This window comes from Oratosquilla oratoria, chromosome 27, assembly GCF_046742065.1.
Source record: "Oratosquilla oratoria isolate Oo_2021 chromosome 27, ASM4674206v1, whole genome shotgun sequence".
NCBI lineage: Eukaryota > Metazoa > Arthropoda > Malacostraca > Stomatopoda > Squillidae > Oratosquilla > Oratosquilla oratoria.
The window spans coordinates 47,299,457-47,319,312 of NC_134803.1; positions in this window are offsets into that span (position 1 = coordinate 47,299,457).

The window sequence follows — 19,856 nt, forward strand, 5'->3', positions numbered from 1 at the left end:
CTGTGTTATCTTGTTTCTTGATAATTTTGTATTGGATTCGTTGTTTCATGTGGGCTCAAGGTGAGCTCCATATATATCTGTGTGTGTATATATACTGTATATATATATATATATATATATATATATATATATATATATATATATATGTATATATTCTTTAACGAAAACTGTCGCTCAAAGTTCGTACCAAACTTTATGAAACTTCGGACGAATGGAAATGGAACTTGATCGATGACCTCCGTTATGGCAGTGGACCCGTTTCCTAAATTGAGCGATACATATGAGAACTCGCACTAGAGCGACACCGCATGACAGTTATGTATCACTTTGTGGATTGCGACACGCGCATCATATGTGTGTGTGCGTGTGTATATATATATATATATATATATATATATATATATATATATATATATATATATATATATATATATATACTGACTCGGTACTATTGTTTTCACAAACATTGCTTCGTATGTACTAACCTTGCACTGTCAGTACTATTGTACAATGCGGGTTGTTCAGTGATATAGTTAGTTTAGGGTCTCGCTTGAAAATGACGTGGAGAACCTGAGGAGGTGAACGTCTTGTCGTGCGTTGGGCTCGTGCAAAGCTATATTTACATTGTACCTTGTTTTTTATTTTTGTTTGTTTTATTTGTTTGTTTCTTTCGTTTGTTTTGGTGTTTATTTATTCTTATTTTTGTACATTTATTGTTTTATTTTTTATTCATTTGTTTTTTATCTTTTATTTTGTTTATTTTATTAATTTATTCTTTATTTATTTGTTTTTTATTTTTTGCTTGGTTGAGACTCTGCCTTGTGTGAAACATGGCGATAATGGATCTAGCACTCTTGTTTACTGCAAGCGGGCACTCTGAAGAAGACCTTTGTGTGTCCATTGTGCACGTTTTCTAGTGGCATTACTTTTTTTTTTTTTTTTCCTCCTTTTTTCTTTTCTTTTTGCTCGTTTTCATTTCAGTTGTAGCAATCCTTTCCTCCATTGCAAACCACCAGACTATGCTCATAGTCTCCATGGAACCCCATCAGTATTGAAGGAGTTCCCGGTCCATCTTGATTGATGCGGTTCTCTCCGCTTCTCTTCCATTCATTGATGTTTTGGTTTTGTGGCTTTGAATCAATCGCAGGACGAACACGAGAGCTTTGTCACGACGGCCCTTTAGTGTGTATGTGCGCGTGTGTGTGTGTGTACGTGTACGTGTCCGTGTGTGTATTCGTGAGTTTGTATGTATATTTGCAATCGCGTGTCTAGCCGTCTGTTCGGGCCGGTTATGAAAGGGGAATAGAGTACGGTTCCCCTCCTGCATGTTAGACAAAATTCGCATTTAAAGAGGAAGGGGCGTGGGGGAGTAGGGGGTAAAGGAGGGGGGGGGAGAAGTTGGGGTGATAAGGAGTGCTTGCACCCGTGCATTGGCACAAGTTTGAATCAATATTGGGTATTTTTTTTCTGTTGTTGCGAGGCGAGGATCGCCTCAGATCGACCAAGTGGTGCCATGTACGTCACTGCCCTTCTGTGGCATTTCGACTGAAGAAACCGCCTAACAACAATGATGGGTGGGTAGTCTGCCTGAGAGCTTGCCGGGGATGGTTCTAAGGAGAAGGGTGGGTGCGGCTATGCGCTTCCACGGTGTTCTCTCTTCCTAATGAATGTAGAGATGAAGTTTTTTTTTTACGAATAAAATCGTATGGCGACAGCCAGAACAAATATCATTGATTGGAGTGAAAGTGAAATAGTAGTAATGGACTGTGATGGCGCCGTTTTATAAATATATATATATTCAGGCTGTCGCCAGGTGATTTTATTCAGGCTAAGTCTCTGTACCCCTTTCAGAGGATCGACTCGACCTCTGTTTCAGCTGCGTTGCTTGTAACGAGGCAGCTGTAGCGAAAGCCACCTCAGGCGGCGACATTGCAAATGTCAAAGTTTTGCTGCTGCTGCTGCTGCCTGGTGCTGCTGAAGGGGGGAGGGGGAGGGGAGGGGACGGCTTCATCGATTCACTCCTAGATGGCGCTGAACTGCCCTGCCCCGCCCCTTTCCTTTCCTCCATTCTCCACTTTTTTTCTTCTTCTTCTTCTTCCCTTCCCCACTTCCTTTCCACCTTCCCTTCCACCTTCCCTTCCTCACTTCTCTTCCACCTTCCCTTCCCCACTTCCCTTTCACCTTCCCTTCCCCACTTCCCTTTCACCTTCCCTTCCCCACTTCCCTTCCCCACTTCCCTTCCGCCTTCCCTTCCCCCTCCCCTTCCCCCTTCTCTTCATCCTTTTCCTCTTCCCTTTCTTCCCTTCCCTTCCCCCTTCCTTTCCTCTCTCTCCCCCTGCCATTCCTTCCTTCCCCATTCCCTTTCTCCCTTCCCCCTTACCTCTTCACTCTGCATTCCCTTCCCTTACTGGTCCCCTTATTGTTCCACTTGCCGTCCCCCCTTCCCTCTCCCTCCCCTTCCTTTCCCTTCCCTCCCCTTCCCTTCCCTCCCCTTCCATGTTCCCATTCCCCCCTGCCCTTCATGTTCTCCCTTTCTCTTTTCCACTCTTCCTTCTCCTTTCCTTACCTTCTTCCCTTTCCTTGTTTCCTTTCCGTTTCCTCCTACCCCTCCTCCACTCGTTCCATCCCTCAACTCTCGCCACTCTCCCTGCCCCCTCCCCCTCCCCCTCCCCGTACCCTTCCAACCGAGAAAAATGTTGAAAAGAAATATATATGTAATTGCATGTCAGACATTCCCCCGTCCCAGTTAGAAAACACGCGCGCGCGCACACACACACACACACACACACACACACACACACACACATACACACAAAGACGCGCGCGCGCAAACACTCCCAAAGACACGCACACCCAAAAGCACACATACACACCACACACATACACACCACACACATACACACCACACACATACACACCACACACATACACACCACACACATACACACCACACACATACACACCACACACATACACACCACACACATACACACCACACACATACACACCACACACATACACACCACATACACACCATACACACCACACACATACACACCACACACATACACACCACACACATACACACCACACACACACACATACACACACACACACACACACACACACACACACACACACACACACACACACACACACACACACACACACACACACACACACACACACACACACACACACACACACTCCCGAAGACACACACACACACACACGCTTCCAAAGGAACACACACACGCGCACACACACACATAACTTCTCATGCGACAGTGATTATGTCGTTGTCTTGCAAATTTGCAAGTGTGATTGTTGCAGTCCGAGAGTCCGGTGGGAGGCGGCGGAGAGGGGTGCCCGTGGCGCCGGAAGTGGTGGCGGGAGGGGGGGGGGTGGCGCCGTTCTCCTCCCTTGCCCTAATTGCTTCCGTGCAAAGCTGGAAGTCTTTGGAAGTTGACTGAGCTTCATTAGTTCGAAATGGGTCTGATGGGAAAGTTGGCGCGAATGCTAAGTTGGAACTGGGCGGCATTGCGGCGTGGTGGGAACCCCCTCCCCTCCCCAATCCCCACCCCTCCCCGCCCCCAGTGCCGAGCCCTACCCGGCACCTTTGGTGTGGCACCTTTCTTTGTATTCGAACCCCTGCGAGGCTCTTTCAGTGATCCTTGTGGGACTTCCCTACTCGATAGTCAGGGGGTTTAGCCTGTGACCATAAACCCCTTTCCTTCTACTCCGTCTGGCGCCTGGTTATTTTATTCATCTTCGTGTTGCCCCCTTCTCTAGCGAAGGGGGTCACACACACACACACACACACACACACACACACACACACACACACACACAGACAGATAGGGACAATGGTAATAAGATTTTCCTCGGTGATAGGACACCCTCAGATGCAGTAATGTGGTAATTGTGAAGACACCCAGTCCATCGTGTCGTCCAAATTTGTTACATGTCGACGACATATGTGCAGACACAACTGTCTTTGGGCCCGTGTCGGCGACATGTCGTGTGCACGCGACTTGTCGACGACGTGTGTGTGTGTGTGTGGACGCGACATGTCGGCGAGGTTTGTGCGAAATGTCTAGACATACGTCGGCGACATGTCTGTGGCTGTAACATGTAGGTGACATATGTGTGGACACGACCTAAAATATTGTTGGTGACTTTTACATTGCTCGTTGGTCGTGACTGTAACCAGCGCTTCTAACCTTGGGGAGAGAATCGCTTCGAAGATCGTGAAAATGGTAAAGGTACGTTTTGCCCGGTGCGATTATCGCTCAACGATGATCGTCGAACGATTGTCTAGAACACTCATTCTTTGTTTATGAATGATGGGGCTGTTTTGCTTCGAGCTGCAAAGCACGAGGCTGATCATTATCACCGAACCTACCAGGTATGCGATGATGCGTGTCACCCACCATTGGTTGTAGTATTAGGCTAATAATCGGACTGATATGTTTGAAAGGATAGTAGATACATACTTGGTTCTTCCACAGCTGGATAGATTCATCTGTCAGCGTTTAGGAGAACACACTGTGGTAGATCAAGCTAGTTTTTGTCGTCTAATGGATCACTGGTATCTCTGTGACAGAATACAATTAATTGTTTGTCCTCAGGCGGAAAAAAAATACCCGAAAATACCACATCGAGAACGAGTGAACTGAAAGGCAAAGGTTTTGTAGACCTATTGCTCTATGAAGAGGATAAGTGACGTAGTAATTACGATGATGATGAACATTGTGAGGGTGACTGGTGATAGTGGTGATGTTGAAAGGATTAGTGTAAACTACGTTTATGGTAACGTCACAACGGTCGTATGTTACGTCACGGTGTGATGATGTTGGTTAGTGGTTTTGACGGTTAGGGCTGTGACCGTGGTTTATGTAAAGACGACGGAATGGTGGGGGGGGGAGGGGAGGAAAGGGTGGGGGGTAGTTATGGTCGGCAGAGAGTAAATGCGCCCATTGGAGAGGACGAGGATTTGTGGGCTTAACGACCTGGGGGTAGGGGAGGGGGAATGGGGGGAAATGGAGGGGAGAGGAGGGAATCTTGGGCGTTGGGGTGGGGGTGGGCTGTGGTGACACCGGCCAGTGTGTAGTTTCTCGTGTTACATGGGCCAGTTTATTGGTCCGTGTGCGCTGTTGGACCTCACGTTGCCTCCCGATGGTTCCTCCCCTACACACTCAACTGAATAAAATCGCTCAAGGTGCTGACTACAGTGTAAGTGTCGTTTGGCTGAATAAAATCGCCTGACGGCTGTCAGAATAATACCAGAGGTGAATAGACATGTTTGAGTCTTTAACACAAATTTCAGTGTTTGTCATCCAACCGGAGGGGATGGGGGGAGGGGGAGGGGGGCTCTGAGAGGAGGAGGTGGGGGAGATTGGGGGAGTGTTTATAGTCTGTCACAGGCATTGTTATTCCTTGATATCAGATCCAGAACGTACATCGTAACGTACGACATTGTAACTTACGAGGTCGGAAAACTCTATCGTAGAGCTCACGGGTACTTGTGAGATCCGGCTTACGAACGTTACATTGGGCGGGTCACGTCACGGACAAGTGTGACTTGTGACGTCACTCGAGGGGGCCAGCTGCGATCTTGTGGTGACGTCAGGCGGATGACGGCGGTGGCCGGGTCTGGTTTCTGGTGTCGAAGCTGCACATAGGAGTAAACAGGATCTACAATGTGATTTTTATTTTTGTTCCATCAAGCTGAAGAATCATTGCATTTGTCAGGCTTGTGGCAGAGTTGTGAAGCCTTTGTCTTAATACAAGATTATATATATGTATATATATATATACATATATATATACAGTATATATATATATATATAGTATATATATATTATATATATATAATATTATATACAGTATATATATATATATATATATATATATATTATATACAGTATATATATATATATATATATATATAATATATATATATAATCACGTATACACATACATAAATACATACGAACGTTCATGTACATGGGTATAGGTACATACATAGAATACATATATAAATACAAAACTTGTCCACGTACAGGAAGGGAGGAGGTGGCTGAGTGGCGTCACATAAATGACGTCACGTCGATATTACGTCAGTGTAATACCTCCATGACGTCATCTCTGTATTGCGGACATTTTCGAAAAAAGAGAAAAAGAAAAAGAAAAAAATAGGTCCAAGTAAAATTATTTTAGTTCAGTTCGAAGAGAAAGATAACGGTATGACCTCATGAGGGAGCCTGGTAGGCATCTTGCGTTCTTCTTCATGACGCTATAGCTATGTTTTCCTTCCCAAGCAAACAGACCTGTTCTTGTTTAGACCTTGTTGTGCCCTAGGCATCTCATGGAGGAGTAATAAGATTTAGAACTTAGTCAAGTAAGTAGGACTGTCAGAAGGTACGGAGTATTTGGTGTACGTGCAAGGTGTGTGTGTGTGTGTGCGTGTGTGTGTGTGTGTGTGTGTGTGTGTGTGTGTGTGTGTGTGTGTGTGTGTGTGTGTGTGTGTTTACCTAACTAGTATACAGGAAAGCGAGTTATACCTGTGGGATCCCGTGTCTTTTTCTCCAATTATCATACTTCATTTTGAAAACTTATGGATTTAGCTTGACCTGTTCCAGAAGTTGTTGCAGCTGTATAGAAAGCTGTGTGAGTGTTTGTCTGTATATGTGTGTGTGTGTGTTTCCCTTGTTTTATATACGTTATTGTAGTATTCATGAAAGGATCAACACTGGGATTTTCTCTCCAATTAATTATCATACCTAGCCTCAAATTTGCGGGCTGTGTGTGTGTGCGTGCGTGTGTGCAGACCACCATGCAGTTCCGAGATTCCGTCTTGGGCGGTCACATAAAAATATTGCGGATCGATGACACAAGCAAGAGGCATTTCCAGGGCACTGACGGTGGAGGGGGACGTTGGGGGTGGGGGCGGGGGGGAAGGTGCGAGTGCACGTGTGTTCCACAATTATCAGAGGCAAGGGCGTACACACACACACACACACATATACACATACTAACAACGTACGTACATGCACGGACGCACACGCACGTACAGAAATCATGGTTAGGAAATGATGACCAAATATGGTGCAAATATAAACAGAACGACCTCAACATTAGGCGTCAGTCTTCAGTGGAAGAGAGAGAGAGAGAGAGAGAGAGAGAGAGAGAGAGAGAGAGAGAGAGAAAGGTGGGATTGGGGGGAGGGAGGCTTAAGTGGAATGATTGCCTTATACGTACATATCAGGTCAGCACTAAACAATATTAGTGCGTGCATGCGTGCGTATGTATGCATGTGTGCGCGTGTGCGCGCGTTGGCGGACTGACAAGGCAGCGTGTGTTCGAGTGAATGGAGACATAGACGAGGACGACTTGAGAGCAAGTAGGACGTGCTCGTCCTTCGTGCCTGCGTGTGAGAGCGAGCCTTGTTATCTCTCGACTCAAGGGCCACCTCTCCGCCAGCGCCTTTGACTTCCTCCTTCGGCAGTTCAGATCCCAGACCGGCTTCCGTCTTCAGGAGTGTCTGTCGCCCCCTCCTTCCCTCCCACCTCTCCCTCTCTCTCTCCCCTCCCCTCCCCTCCCCTCCCCTTTTCTGTCTCTCCCTCTCTCCCCTTCCCCTCCCCTTTTCTCTTTCTACCTCTCTCCCCTCCTTATCTCTCTCTCTCTCTCTCTCTCCCTTCTCTCTCCCCCTCTCCCTTCTCTCTCCCCTCCCCTTCTCTCTTTTTGCCCTCTTTGTCTCTTCCTCCCACTGTCTCTCCCTTCCTCTGCCTCACCCCCATCTCTCTCCCTCTCTCTCCCTCTCTCCCCCTCTCCCTCTCCCTTCCCTCTCCCTTCCCTCTCCCTTCCCTCTCCCTTTTCTCTTCTCGCTCTTTCCTCTCTCCTTCCTTCCTTCCTTCCTTCCTTCCTTGGTTCTTGAGGCTTTCGCTGTGGAGGGAGGTTGCCTCGGGTAGATGAAATCACCTGGGGGAGGGGCATCTAGGATGAAGGCATTATCGAGAGTGTCACTTACGGTTGTTGTAGAAGTTTGCTTTTTCGCACCAGAAGCAGTTTCCCTCGGCTGAATGGAATTGCTTGGCGCCAGGAAAGGTGCCAGAGAGGTGAACAAAAAGACCCAGGTGCCAGGTGGCACTGCTGAGTCCCCATTGCAATCGACAGTTAATTAGTAGTTATTCCTCTGACTTGGGGGTCGGGCGTGGGTAAAGGTTCCTCACGTCAGAATAAGATAGTCTGAATAAAATCGCCTGACGACATTGGAGTGAATATACAAAAGGTAGAAACGGGAGCGCACTCTCTCACAAGTGTTTGTTCACGAGTCACATCTGTCCAGCCACAACAGACCTGCAAGCTTCACCGCCACGGGTCTACCTCGAGTCCTCCCCCTTGGCCAGGAGGAGGAGGAGCAGCAGCAGCAGCACTTCAAAGGGAGAGCTTGACGTGTTCGAGGTCGTGTAGGGGTCTCCCGTTGTCCACCTCGGCTCCCCGTGACCTCTTCTTTGGCATCCCCTGTCGGTCACATGACCTCACATCCTTCCTCTTGTTCCAACTCCTCGAATACTTTGCCTTTTTCCAAGTCCTCTGCAGATTCTTCTCTTCCTCCTCCTCCTCCTCCCCCTCCCCCCCAACCCCTCTTCTCCTCTCCTTTCAGTCCACCTTCACAGTCATGGTTCTTGTCTCCCCGCCCTCTTGTCTCCTCTCATCTCTTTGTCCTCCGCGCCCCCCATTGTCTCCCCCAACAACGGCCGCACCACCCTTAGCCCTATGTCTCCGGGACGACGACGCCCCCCCCCAGCCCCCGCCCCCACCAGGCACTTGGGCGCGGGGGGGGAGGTGGGGGGTAGTGCCACCGTCACCCTCGTTCTCTCTTCCTCTTTCGCTGTCTTTGCTCCTTGGCACCCACCCCTTCTGGCCTCCGAAGGGTATGGGGGGGGGTAGGGGGAAAGGGGGGAGCTCCTTTTGCTTCATGACGTCACCCAGGGACCCTTCTCCTAGGTCCTTTCTTCTCCCCTCCCCTCCTTCCCAGGCCTCCTTTTTTTCTTTCCTCCCTCACGCCCTCTTTGCGCCACCCGCTGGGCTTTCCCCCTTACTGTTTCACACCCCTACCCACCCCTCACTCCGTCCCCCGCCCCTTATTTTCATCCCCCTAGCCCTCTTCCCTTCCCCTCTCCCCCTCTCTCCTTCCCCCTCCCCATCTTCCCTTAACTTATCCTCTTTCCTTCCCCCTCCCCATCTTCCCTTAACTTATCCTCTTTCCCTCCCCCCTCCCGCTCTCTCCTTCCCCCTCCCCCTCTTCCCTTCCCCTCCTTCCTTTCTCTTCCCCCCCTCTTCCCTTCCCCTCCTTCTGCTCACCTATTTCCTTCCCCCTCCCCTATTTCCTCCCCCTCCCCTATTTCCTCCCCTCCCCTATATCCTCCCCCTTCCGTATTTCCTCCCAATCCCCCCTTTCCTCCCCCCTCCCGTTATTTCCTCCCACTCCCGTATTTCCTTCCTCCCCTATTTCCTTCCCCCTCTACATCATTCTCCCCCTTCACCTCTTTCCTCTATTTCCTTCCCCTTCCACCTCTTTCCTTCCACCTCCACTTCTTTCTTCCCTCTCCCCCACTTCCTCCTTCCTCTCTTTCCTTCCTCCTCCCCATCTTTCTTTCCCTTCCCCCTCTATTCTTTCCCCTCTCCTCTCCCCTTCCCTCCTTCCTCCTCCCCTCTCCCCCTCTTTCCTTCCATCTCTTCCTCTTTCTTTCCCCTTCTCTCCCATTTCCACATTTTCCCTTCACCTTCCCTTCCTCTTCCTTTCCCTCTCTCCTTCCTTACCCCCTCCATTTCCCCCTCCCCTTACCCCCCTTCATTCCCCCCCTCCCCTTACTCGCCTCCATTCCCTCCCTCCATTCCCCTTCCGCCCCCACGTAAATGTTTCCTGGGACATTTTTATGCTCGCCCGACGTTTATTGGTGTGTAATCCTCTCTCCCTCTACAGCATCCGGGCGGTCTTCTTCTTACGTCGCTTGTTATTGTTTGCGGGACAACCCACCCTCCTCCCCCTCCTTTAATTTCGCTCACTTGATTTATTTCAACTCCACGATGAGTTTCCATTTTTATTTCGGTCTTGTTTGTTTTCTTATCGTGCGGGTTATGTGCAGGTTACCATTCCTTTCCGTTTCTAGACTTTATTATTATTATTATTATTATTATTATTATCATCATTGTGATTATTGTTATCATTATTATTGTGATTATTATTATTATTATCTTAAATATTTCTCTCCTCTCTCTCTCTCTCTCTCTCTCTCTCTCTCTCTCTCTCTCTCTCTCTCTCTCTCTCTCTCTCTCTCTTCTACTCTTTCTTGACATTTGCTTAATTATCCCTCACTTTTATATTTTTTCGCCTTTCACTTCTGTCGTGATTTGCTTCCCTCAGACTCTTGCTCCTTTCACCTTTTTTTCTTCTTCTTCTCCTCCTCCTCCTCCCTGCTGCTGCTGCTTCCTTTCAGTATTCCAGTTTCATTTCGCCTTCCTTCTGTTTTGTTTTCCAGTCTGTGCTTCCTTTATCTATTTAAAAAAAATCACTTTCTCTTTGTATGCTTTCACTTTCCTCTTTACTTTCACTTTCTCATCCATCTCTCCCTCCATCCCTCCCTCCCTTCCTTCATTTTTCCTCCCCTCCACTCTATTCCGCCCCAGCCTTCCCTTCCCTCCCCTCCCTCTTCCTCCTATCTCTTCCCTGCCTCCCATCCCTCCCATCCTCCCATCCCTCTCCTCTCTCACTTCTATCCCTCCCATACATCTCTTCCTCCTAGTCTTCCCATCCCGCCCACCCCTCTCCTCTCTCCCTTCCCTCCCTCCCTTCATTCTTCCTCCTTTTTCCTCCCTCCGTTCTTCCCATCTCTCCCTACCCTCTCCTCCCTTCCTCCCTTTCTTCCTTCTTTCCTTCCCCTCGTTTCTTCCTTTCTTCTGACCTATTTCCTTCCACTGCTGTGGTTTCCGACACACCTTGGATTTTCCCCCACGTTGATCCCCTCCCCCCCTTCCTCCCCCCTTCCCCCTCCCCCCTCCCCCTCCCAGTCTGTCTCTGTCGCGGACTCTGCTGACTTCGTCCTTTATCTTCTTTTATCTCCTCCTAACCTATCTCTCTCCCTCCCTCTCTCTCTCCTTTCCTCTCTCTCTCCCTCTCTCCCTCCCTCCCACCTTCCCACCTTCCCTCTTCTCTCTCCCCTTCCTCTCCCCCTCTCTCTATCTCCCTCTTCCTCTCCCCCTCCCTCCCTCTCTCTCTCTCTCTCCCTCACCCTCTCTCCCTCTCTCTCTCTCTCTCCCTCACCCTCTCTCCCTCTCTCTCCCTCTCTCTCCCTCTCTCTCCCTCTCTCTCCCTCTCTCTCTGTCGCACCCCTGATCCTCCCCAAGCCCCATTCTTCCCAGCCCAATCGTCTTCCCTTTCCTGCTTCACAGTTCCTACCCCTTCCTTCCTTCCTTCCTTCCTTCCTTCTCCTCGCCCTCCCCCACACTGCCTCCCCCTCCCTCCCCGTCCCCTACTTCCCCTCGCGTCCCTAATTTCCACTTCCGTTTGCCCTTTCCCTGCTGTCACCACGAACGTGTGAGGTCTTCCTTTTCCTTCTTTTACGAACACACACACACACACACACACACACACACACACACACACACGTGTGTGTGTCTGTGTGTGATTTGGTATTTTTTCCATCACTGATCAAAAGCTCGGTCTTGATAACATGCGTTGAGTTTCCATTCAGAATTGACTTAATCCATTAATATCCTCTACTGACTTCCACAAAATAGACGAGGTAAACAGGCACATAAGTAAGTAAAGAGGTAAACAAATAAATGTGTAAATGAATTAAGTAAATGCGTACGTCGGACAAGGTTTACAAAGTTCAGGACAGTGGACAGTTCCTGCCACTACGCTGACCTCCATCACGTGAACTTCCTTTGCCGGTTGAACAACAACCCCCTCCCTCCTTCCCCCACCCCTCCCCTTCCTCCTCCCCCTCCCCCACCTTTGCCACCTACGCCACCTCTCTACCTCCGCCACCACCACCAGCACGTGACTGTATTTTCCCAGCTTATCTTCCACTTTCCTTCCCCCTCCTCTTTCGCCTCCCTCCTCCCTTCCCTCGTCCTCCCTTCCCCCTTCCTCCCTCCCTTCCCCCCTTCCTTCCCACCTTCCTCCCTTCCCCCCTTCCTTTTCCTCCCTTCCCCCTCCCTCCCCTCCTCTTTCCCTCCCCCCTCCTCTTTCTCCCTCCTCCCTTCCCTCTTCCTCCCCCTCCCTCCTTCCCCCCTTTCCCCCCTCCTTCCCCCCTTTCCCCCCTTCCCCCTACTTCCCCATTCCCCCTTCCTTCCCCGTCCCCCTTCCCTTAACCCCCCGTTTCCGCCTTCGCCCGTTCCCGTCCCCCCACATCACAGCTGAAGACAAAAGGTGACAAATGTATTCATCACATGAACGACTCCCCCCACACCCTCCCCACCTCTCTCTCTCTCTCTCTCTCTCTCTCTCTCTCTCTCTCCCTCTCTCTCTCCCTCTCTCGGAACTATAGTGCATTAGGTTCGCTCAACGTCCCCGTTTTAGTAACTATAGTCCGTTTCAGGTGTCAGGTGTAAGTCATCATTATAGTTCTTGTCGGTTTATGCACCAGAGGGACCCGCCACCCCTGAGGGTGACAATAAAGACCTTCCCCTGGGGGTGTTAAGGGTGGGATTTTGTCCCTTATCTGTTCAATTCTTACAACCCCTAACTCGAATCGAAAATGTCTTGAATGGTGCACTAACTATCCATTTAATATCTTTCGCTTCTCGAGGCTTTGTCGAGGAGACGAATGAAATCATTTGGCGGCAGTCGGGATAGAAGTTAAAGGAGTATGTGGTAGGGAAGGGTGTGTGTGTGTGTGTGTGTGTGTTGGGAGAGTCAATGAGGTCCCATAGAGCCGAATGGAATAGACGGGAGGTAGCATAAAAGAACATAAGAATGGAGGAAACTGCAAGAGACCATAAGGCCTGCACTAGGCAGTTCCATGTCCTTTACCCCTTTTCATCCCCATTCATAAAGTTGTCTTCTCTTCCCTTCCATGTCCCTTACCCCCCTTTCGTCCCTATCCATAAAGTTATCTTGTCTGCCCTTAAAACAACCAATTGTTTCAGCGCGCAGTACGTCGGATGGGGTCATCCAGGACTATGGGTGTTGGCGCGGTCTCTGGTGGCATTTGATGTTGCAACTATTAATTGTTCTTTATCTTGTGGACCTCCTCTCTGCTCCCCCGCCTTATCTCTCTCCTTATCTCTCTTCTGGACCCAAGGACAGAAGCGCCAGTTATCGGTGACGAAATACATCATTGTATGGAATTGGGTAATTTAGGTGGATTTAACTCGTTCAGGCCCTAGGTGGATTTAACTGCACCGAAAAAAACGGTCTAACGTTAACCTGAATAAGATTCCTTAAATACATCCGACGGGGTGGCAAGAGGATACAATGAACTGTGATGCATAGCATAACTTATTTATGTGTTGCTATTGATAACCAATGAACCACGAAGTCATAAACAGGTGAATGACCTACACGAAGTAGGCGTCATCGATCTCGCTGCAGGCCACTTCTTCGTTGTGATAGCAGCAACGCCCCTCGTCCCGGAGTGCGACTCGAGGCATTGCCGTGGTCGGGAACTCCCTTGAGGCCGAGGCACTTTGGCGCACCAGCTGCCGAAGAGTGTCGGGTTTTCGTCGAAGTCGTTCTTCGTCTTCGTGAGAATCGCTCTCGTCCCTTTCACTGAGGGGCGCAGGGGACGGAGGTTCTCTTCGTTGAATAAAATCGCCTGACGGCAACTCGTATTAAACCGTAAAGAATCTTCAGCATTGGACGAGGAAAACCTTTACAGAAACGAAGGAACAAAGAGTTCCTTGCATTGTAGGGAGTGTAAGGCCTGTGATGATAATACTTGGGGGGGACGTAATGCATGATACGCCCTCGGGTGTGGTCCTGGAAGATGTCCTCGGAGACCTCGATCTGCCTCTCTCGATCTCGTGGCTGTGGGTCTGTGACCCGTGACACCACTGTCTTGTATAACCCCGGCGCTCTATCGATTCTTCGTAGGTTACGATGAGGGCGCCTCCTCGCTGTTGCGGCCCTCCACCACCTCTTCTTCCACCTCCTCTTCTTCTTCCACATCATATTCCTCCACCTTTCTTCCACCTATTCCACTACCTTCTCCCCTTCCTCCTCCTCTTCCTTCACCTCCACCACCTCTTCCTCCCTTTCCGCCTTCACCTTCGCCACCGCCCTCACCTCCTTCCCCTACAATCCCTTCCTCCAGCTCCTCCTCCTCCTTTCTCTTCCTTCTCCTTCCAGTAGTTGCTCCTCTAACTCTTCCTCCTCCTCTTGTCCACCTCTTCCTCCTCCTCCAACCTCTCCAACTCTTCCTCCTTCAACTCCACCTCAAAGCCTCATCATCATCATCATCATCCTTGGTTGAAGCCTTTCTATTCAGCCTCGAGTGTTGGTTACATTGCATTATTTATTATATATGTTTATTTATTTGCTTATTTATTTTATTATATATATATATATATATCTTTTTTTTTTTTTTTTTTTTTTTTGTGGGGCAGGGGGTTGGCCGTCCCTTTCTTTCTGGTACTCGAAGAGACAAAAATTTCGTAACCGGAAGGTTGGCCTGAAGTCACAGAGTATTCCCCCAATCATTATTTCTCCTCGGCGCCTTTGTACTGCAGCCCTAGCAGCACACCCAGGAGAAGCGAATTGCAAAACAGTCCCGGCCGGAGAGGGGCCGACAGACCTTCCCCCCGGCACGGAGGTCCCGAAGAGAAATTCGAAATCGCGCCGCGGCTAAGACACGCCTCGTGTAGCCACGAAGTCCTTCTTAGGCTTCCGACCTCGCCGGCTGCCGTTTCCCTTTCTCTGCCCGGAGGCTCTGTTTCCCTCGGCCGAACAAAATTACTCGTCAGCAACCAGAACAAGTATTTGAGTAATGAGTAATAGTGGTTTGGGATTACGTCACGGGGTTCCTTGCTCAGGGACTGGTGACGATACCATCGCGTGCTCGCGCGCGCACGCGCGCATTACCGAAGAACAAGAACCACACAAAAAAAATCAGCCCCCCCTCCCTCTTGTTGGGGTTGGCTGCCTATTCGTACCCTTGGAAATGGTAATTAAATCGTCTGATTGCTGGTGTGCCTTGACAAATTGGTTTTCTGGTCTCGACAGTTTGATGAATGATTTATGTCAACTGTCTAATTAAGAAGACAGATGCCACCGGAATGGCGGGGAAATGGCCCTAGTTTCTCGGTAAGATGCAGGCACTACAGTGCCTCTCCCAGATGCCCACGAGAGGTCCCCACGGGATGACTCTGTGGTCACCCAACCCGGGTTAACGGTACACCCACGGGCAAAAGTTATGACCCACCCAGTTTTTCATGATACAAAATTAAAATTCTTTGATTTTTTTATCTATTCAAGAAATTTACCTAGCTTTGAGGTAATGCTACATAGGAAATGATATCACGTACTCGACAAAAAAACAAAAAAAATATTAACGTTGTGAGACCTGGCCTGGGTCAAAATTTGCTCAGTACACATGGGTGGATATCCCCACTTATGTATTTAATTATTTTCATATATTTTTATTTTTATTTACTTGTTTATTTTATTCTATTTTTTTCTCGGTGGGGGAGGGTCGTTCTTCAGGATCTGGAGATCAAAGATCCACAACGAACTCCAATCTCACCAACAAGTCTTTTCCTTGGCCTTCTTGGCTTTCATTTGTCCTTGGGCGCCTCAGGGCGGCACCACACCTACAAACTTGGGTCTCACGCTCTCCCGGTTTTTCTACCAAAAGTTTCTCAGTGGCGGGAACTTGGGACGTTCTCCACCTGCTGGAGATGCTAGTGGTGGTCGGTGGTTGTGGTGGTGGTCCACCACGCACTTAACCAGCATCATCATAGTTGGTGCTTATCTCCTGTCGTAAAGAGAGAGAAAAACAGAGACGCACAAAGTAATGGTAGGGACCAAACCATCCAGAATCATGGGACTAAGTCCCCAATCTGAGTAAAGTCCCGTTCAGACTCAGGCGTAATGACACACACAGACAAACACACACACACACACGCGCGCACACACACACGCACACACGCACACCACCTCCCCTGCTTAAACTCATCCACCATGGGACTTGTCTGGAATCTCTTGTGTAAGAACGATTAATGGCATCCTCGCCCAACACGAGTTCAGCTTTAATGCCCCATTGCAGGACCGGTCGGTCCCCTGGGACGCGATGCAGCCTCCGTACCTCAATGTAGCCGCGTAATCCGACTTAAGTTGGGTCTATGGTGAATGAAGGTCTTTGTGTTGTGGCGGGACGGTTGTGGTTGTGAACTTAGTCTGAAGTTGTAGTCCGCTTTTGTGGATTTTGTGTTATTCCTTCCGTTAGTCCGTTCTCACGACGTGCCCTGCCAGCCCGCCCGTCGGGCCTCTGACAAGCGTGTAACGGGCTTGGTGCCTTGTTGACCGCGGTAGTGGAAGGACTCTTAAGGCCCGGTTTAATTTTAGTTTTTCTATTTTATATATTTAGATCCACGAATAACCTAGTTTGCCCCGGAATTTGCGGTCACTAAGGCTAAATACGCACGCACGTTTAATCTTCCAGTCCTTTGTCTAAGTCTTCCTTGGTGCTTCTTTGTCCTTTTATCGTCATCAGTACGTCCTTTGTGTTGTCAATGGGGCCATGCTCCGGGCATATCAGTGCCGAACTTGTTGAAAAGTGACAAGAGGCTGATTTGACGTCGAGTCACTGTTTACGAAGTTCTCCATCAAAAGTGGCGAAGTCCGACTCACGGTACAAGTTTAGATGTTCTTTATAACACATGGACACACACACACACACACACACACACACACACACACACACACACACACACACACACAGTGTGCGCATACATCCCTGTATGCAAACTTGGTTATGTGCACACGTACGACGGCGGGGTATGACTATGTACCGGTACAGTGATTGACTTGCAGATTTTGACGGGTCAGAATACGATCCTTTTTCGGGAGAGAGAGAGCTGGTTTGTATCACCAACACCCATCCCTCTCCCTCCGTTTCTCTATCCCTCCCCCCCACTTTCACTTTCATCTGTTCTCCTTCTTTCCCTCTGCATTCCATCCACCCACCTTCCCCCTTTTCCATCCTTCCCCTTCCCGCCATGGCCTCCCTCCCCCCCTTACCTACTTTTATTTTCTCGTTGCACTTCCTTGATCCGTTCCTCCTTGCTGCACTTTTTCCTGCTCGTCGTCTCCCCCCCCCATCCCCGTCAGCCTTTTTACCTTTTCAAACTCTTTCGTTTTTTCCGTTCTTTCTTCACCACATTCCTCTCGTGTTCTGCACATTTCTTCCCCCTCTATCTCCCCATGATATCATATTTTTTCCATTTTATTTGTTTGTTTTTTATCTATATATATATATTTACATTGATCTCAAGGTTGTCTCGGGCAGCTTCTCCGATCGATGCAGTTCCCAGTGTTCCTATTTGATTCTGGCTAAACCAGTTGAATTTTGTCTCCTTCAGTATTTCGTTGTCATGGAAACTGGTCGAAATAGATCGGTGTTGGTAGTTAGAATGCACAGGAAGTGTCATTCGGAATGGAAGGAATTAAATGGCCAATTCCAGAAGGTGGTCGGTCTCTTCACTCAAATGATTGTGGATAAGAAATTCGACTTACGTCGTTTCCCTTTCTCCATTTTATTTTTCTTAATCCATGCTTCATTTCAGTTTACAATTATCTGGTCTTGCTTGTTTCTATTGTTTATATTTGTTTGTGTTTGTGATGTTTTATTTGTTTCCTTTTTTCGCATTTTCATTATTTTCTCGTCTTTTTTCCGTCGTACTTCCCAATTTCAGTTTTCATTTACTCTTCCCTTCCTTTCTTCTCCCTCCTTCCTTCTCCCTCCTTCCTCCTTCCTTCTCTCTTCTTCCTCTATCCCCTTCCTCTCTCTCCTTCCATCCCCTTCCTCTCTCCCTCCTTCCATCCCCTTCCTCTCTCCCTCCTTTCACCTCCTCTCCCCCTCTCCCTTCCCTTCCTCGCTTCTCCCTCCTTCCCCTTCCTCTCTCTCCCTCCTCTCCCCCTCTCTCTTCCTTTCTTCGCTTCTCCCTCCATCCCCTTCCTCTCTCTCCCTCCATCCCCTTCCTCTCTCTCCCTCCTTTCCTCTCTCTCCCTCCTTTCCTCTCCTCTCCCCCTCTCTCTTCCACTTCCTCTCTTCGCCCTCCTTCGAGGGCCTCGTCCTCCGCGCTCACCATCTTCTCCTCGCTTCCTTCTCGATCGTGTCGTAGTTTCTGTCGAGTTTCTCCTGTTATCTTGGGTCGTTATCTTCCCTGTATTTATGGACAGGAAGCTTCCTGAACGAGATTAGGGGAGTCGGGGAAGGGGGGGGGGAGGTAACCTCAGTTTTCTTTCAAGAAAGGTGTCCTTCACCCGATTCGAATCCTAAAATCCTTTACAAAAAAAAAAAAAAAAAAAAGGTCCGCAAAGATTAACCCCGTCATCACGACATCCAATTTATTTTCTGCATTTTAGTAATAATTTTCTTGAGCTGTACATAAAAAAAAATATTTAATTTTTGTAAGTGTGACGTAAATGGCAAATTATTATGTATTTACCTGTAGCAATTTTTAAGTTGGTGTCACCCTCGGGGGGGATGGGGCAGACAGGGGTCTTGCATTGGTCCTAGAGGCTGAACACTTCAGTTGGCGTAAGATTGAACAAATTATCTGAAGTGAGTCATTATAGCGAAGGGCGAAAGGGGCGTTGACGTTCCTAACCCCCTTGAGTACGTGACATATCCAGCTGAATAAAATCACCTGGCATCATGCTGAACGAAACCGCATTATCACCCCATGCTCTTGGATCACGTGCTCGTGTCCCGTGATCGACAGCTATTACCGTCCCGGATGAGAGCTCCGTGCTCATATCTGTGGAAGGAAGTGGGTTCGATTAGATCGTGCCATACATCTCCTCCTTATCTCCCAGCATGTTTGTTGAAGGGCGAGATGGAGGTTGAGGGGGACGGAGGGGGAGGGGGAGGCTAGGCATCCCAAGGGAACATGTGGTTGAAAGGAGTTTTGAAACTCGATTAAAAAATGCAATCTCGGTTAAGTTCTTACGGATCGTAGGATGTAAACGGTGATCCCCCGTTGGGACCCCGTGGCCGACGTCTCGGGACTGTTTTCCCCTGGGGGAGGGAAATTTTGTGGTCTCAAGGAGGTCAAGTTCGTCCTCCAGGAAGAGAAGGAGGAGGAAGAGGAGGAGGAGGAGAAGGTCCTTCGTTAGCACAAGCTTTCACATCGCCTCGTGCAAAATGCCCCTCCACCCCTCGCTTCCTCCTCTCCCCTCCCCCTCCCCCTCCCCCTCCTTCCCTCTATCCCTCCCTAACCTTCATTTTTCCCCTCGTTCCTTCCATATTTGCTTGCTTCTTTCTTTCCTTCTTTCCTTCTTCCTTCTTCCCTTCCTTCTTCCCTTCTTTCCTTCCTTCTTCCCTTCTTTCCTTCCTTCTTCCCTTCTTTCCTAACTTCCTTTCCTTCCTTCTTTACTTGTTTGCTTTCTTCTTTCCTTCCATCCTTCCTTCCTTCCATCCATCCTTCATTCCTTCCGTATATCCTTCTTCCCTTTCTTTCACCCTATGCCCCTCCGTCCCACCTTAATTTCCCCCCTCTCCCCACTCCCTCCTCCTCTCCTTCCCATCCTCCCCTCGCCGTTTCTCAGTCTCCCAATCTTACGCAGTCGTTCTTTCCCTCTCCTCCCTTTCCCCTCCTCCTCCTCCCTCCGTCTTCCCTGA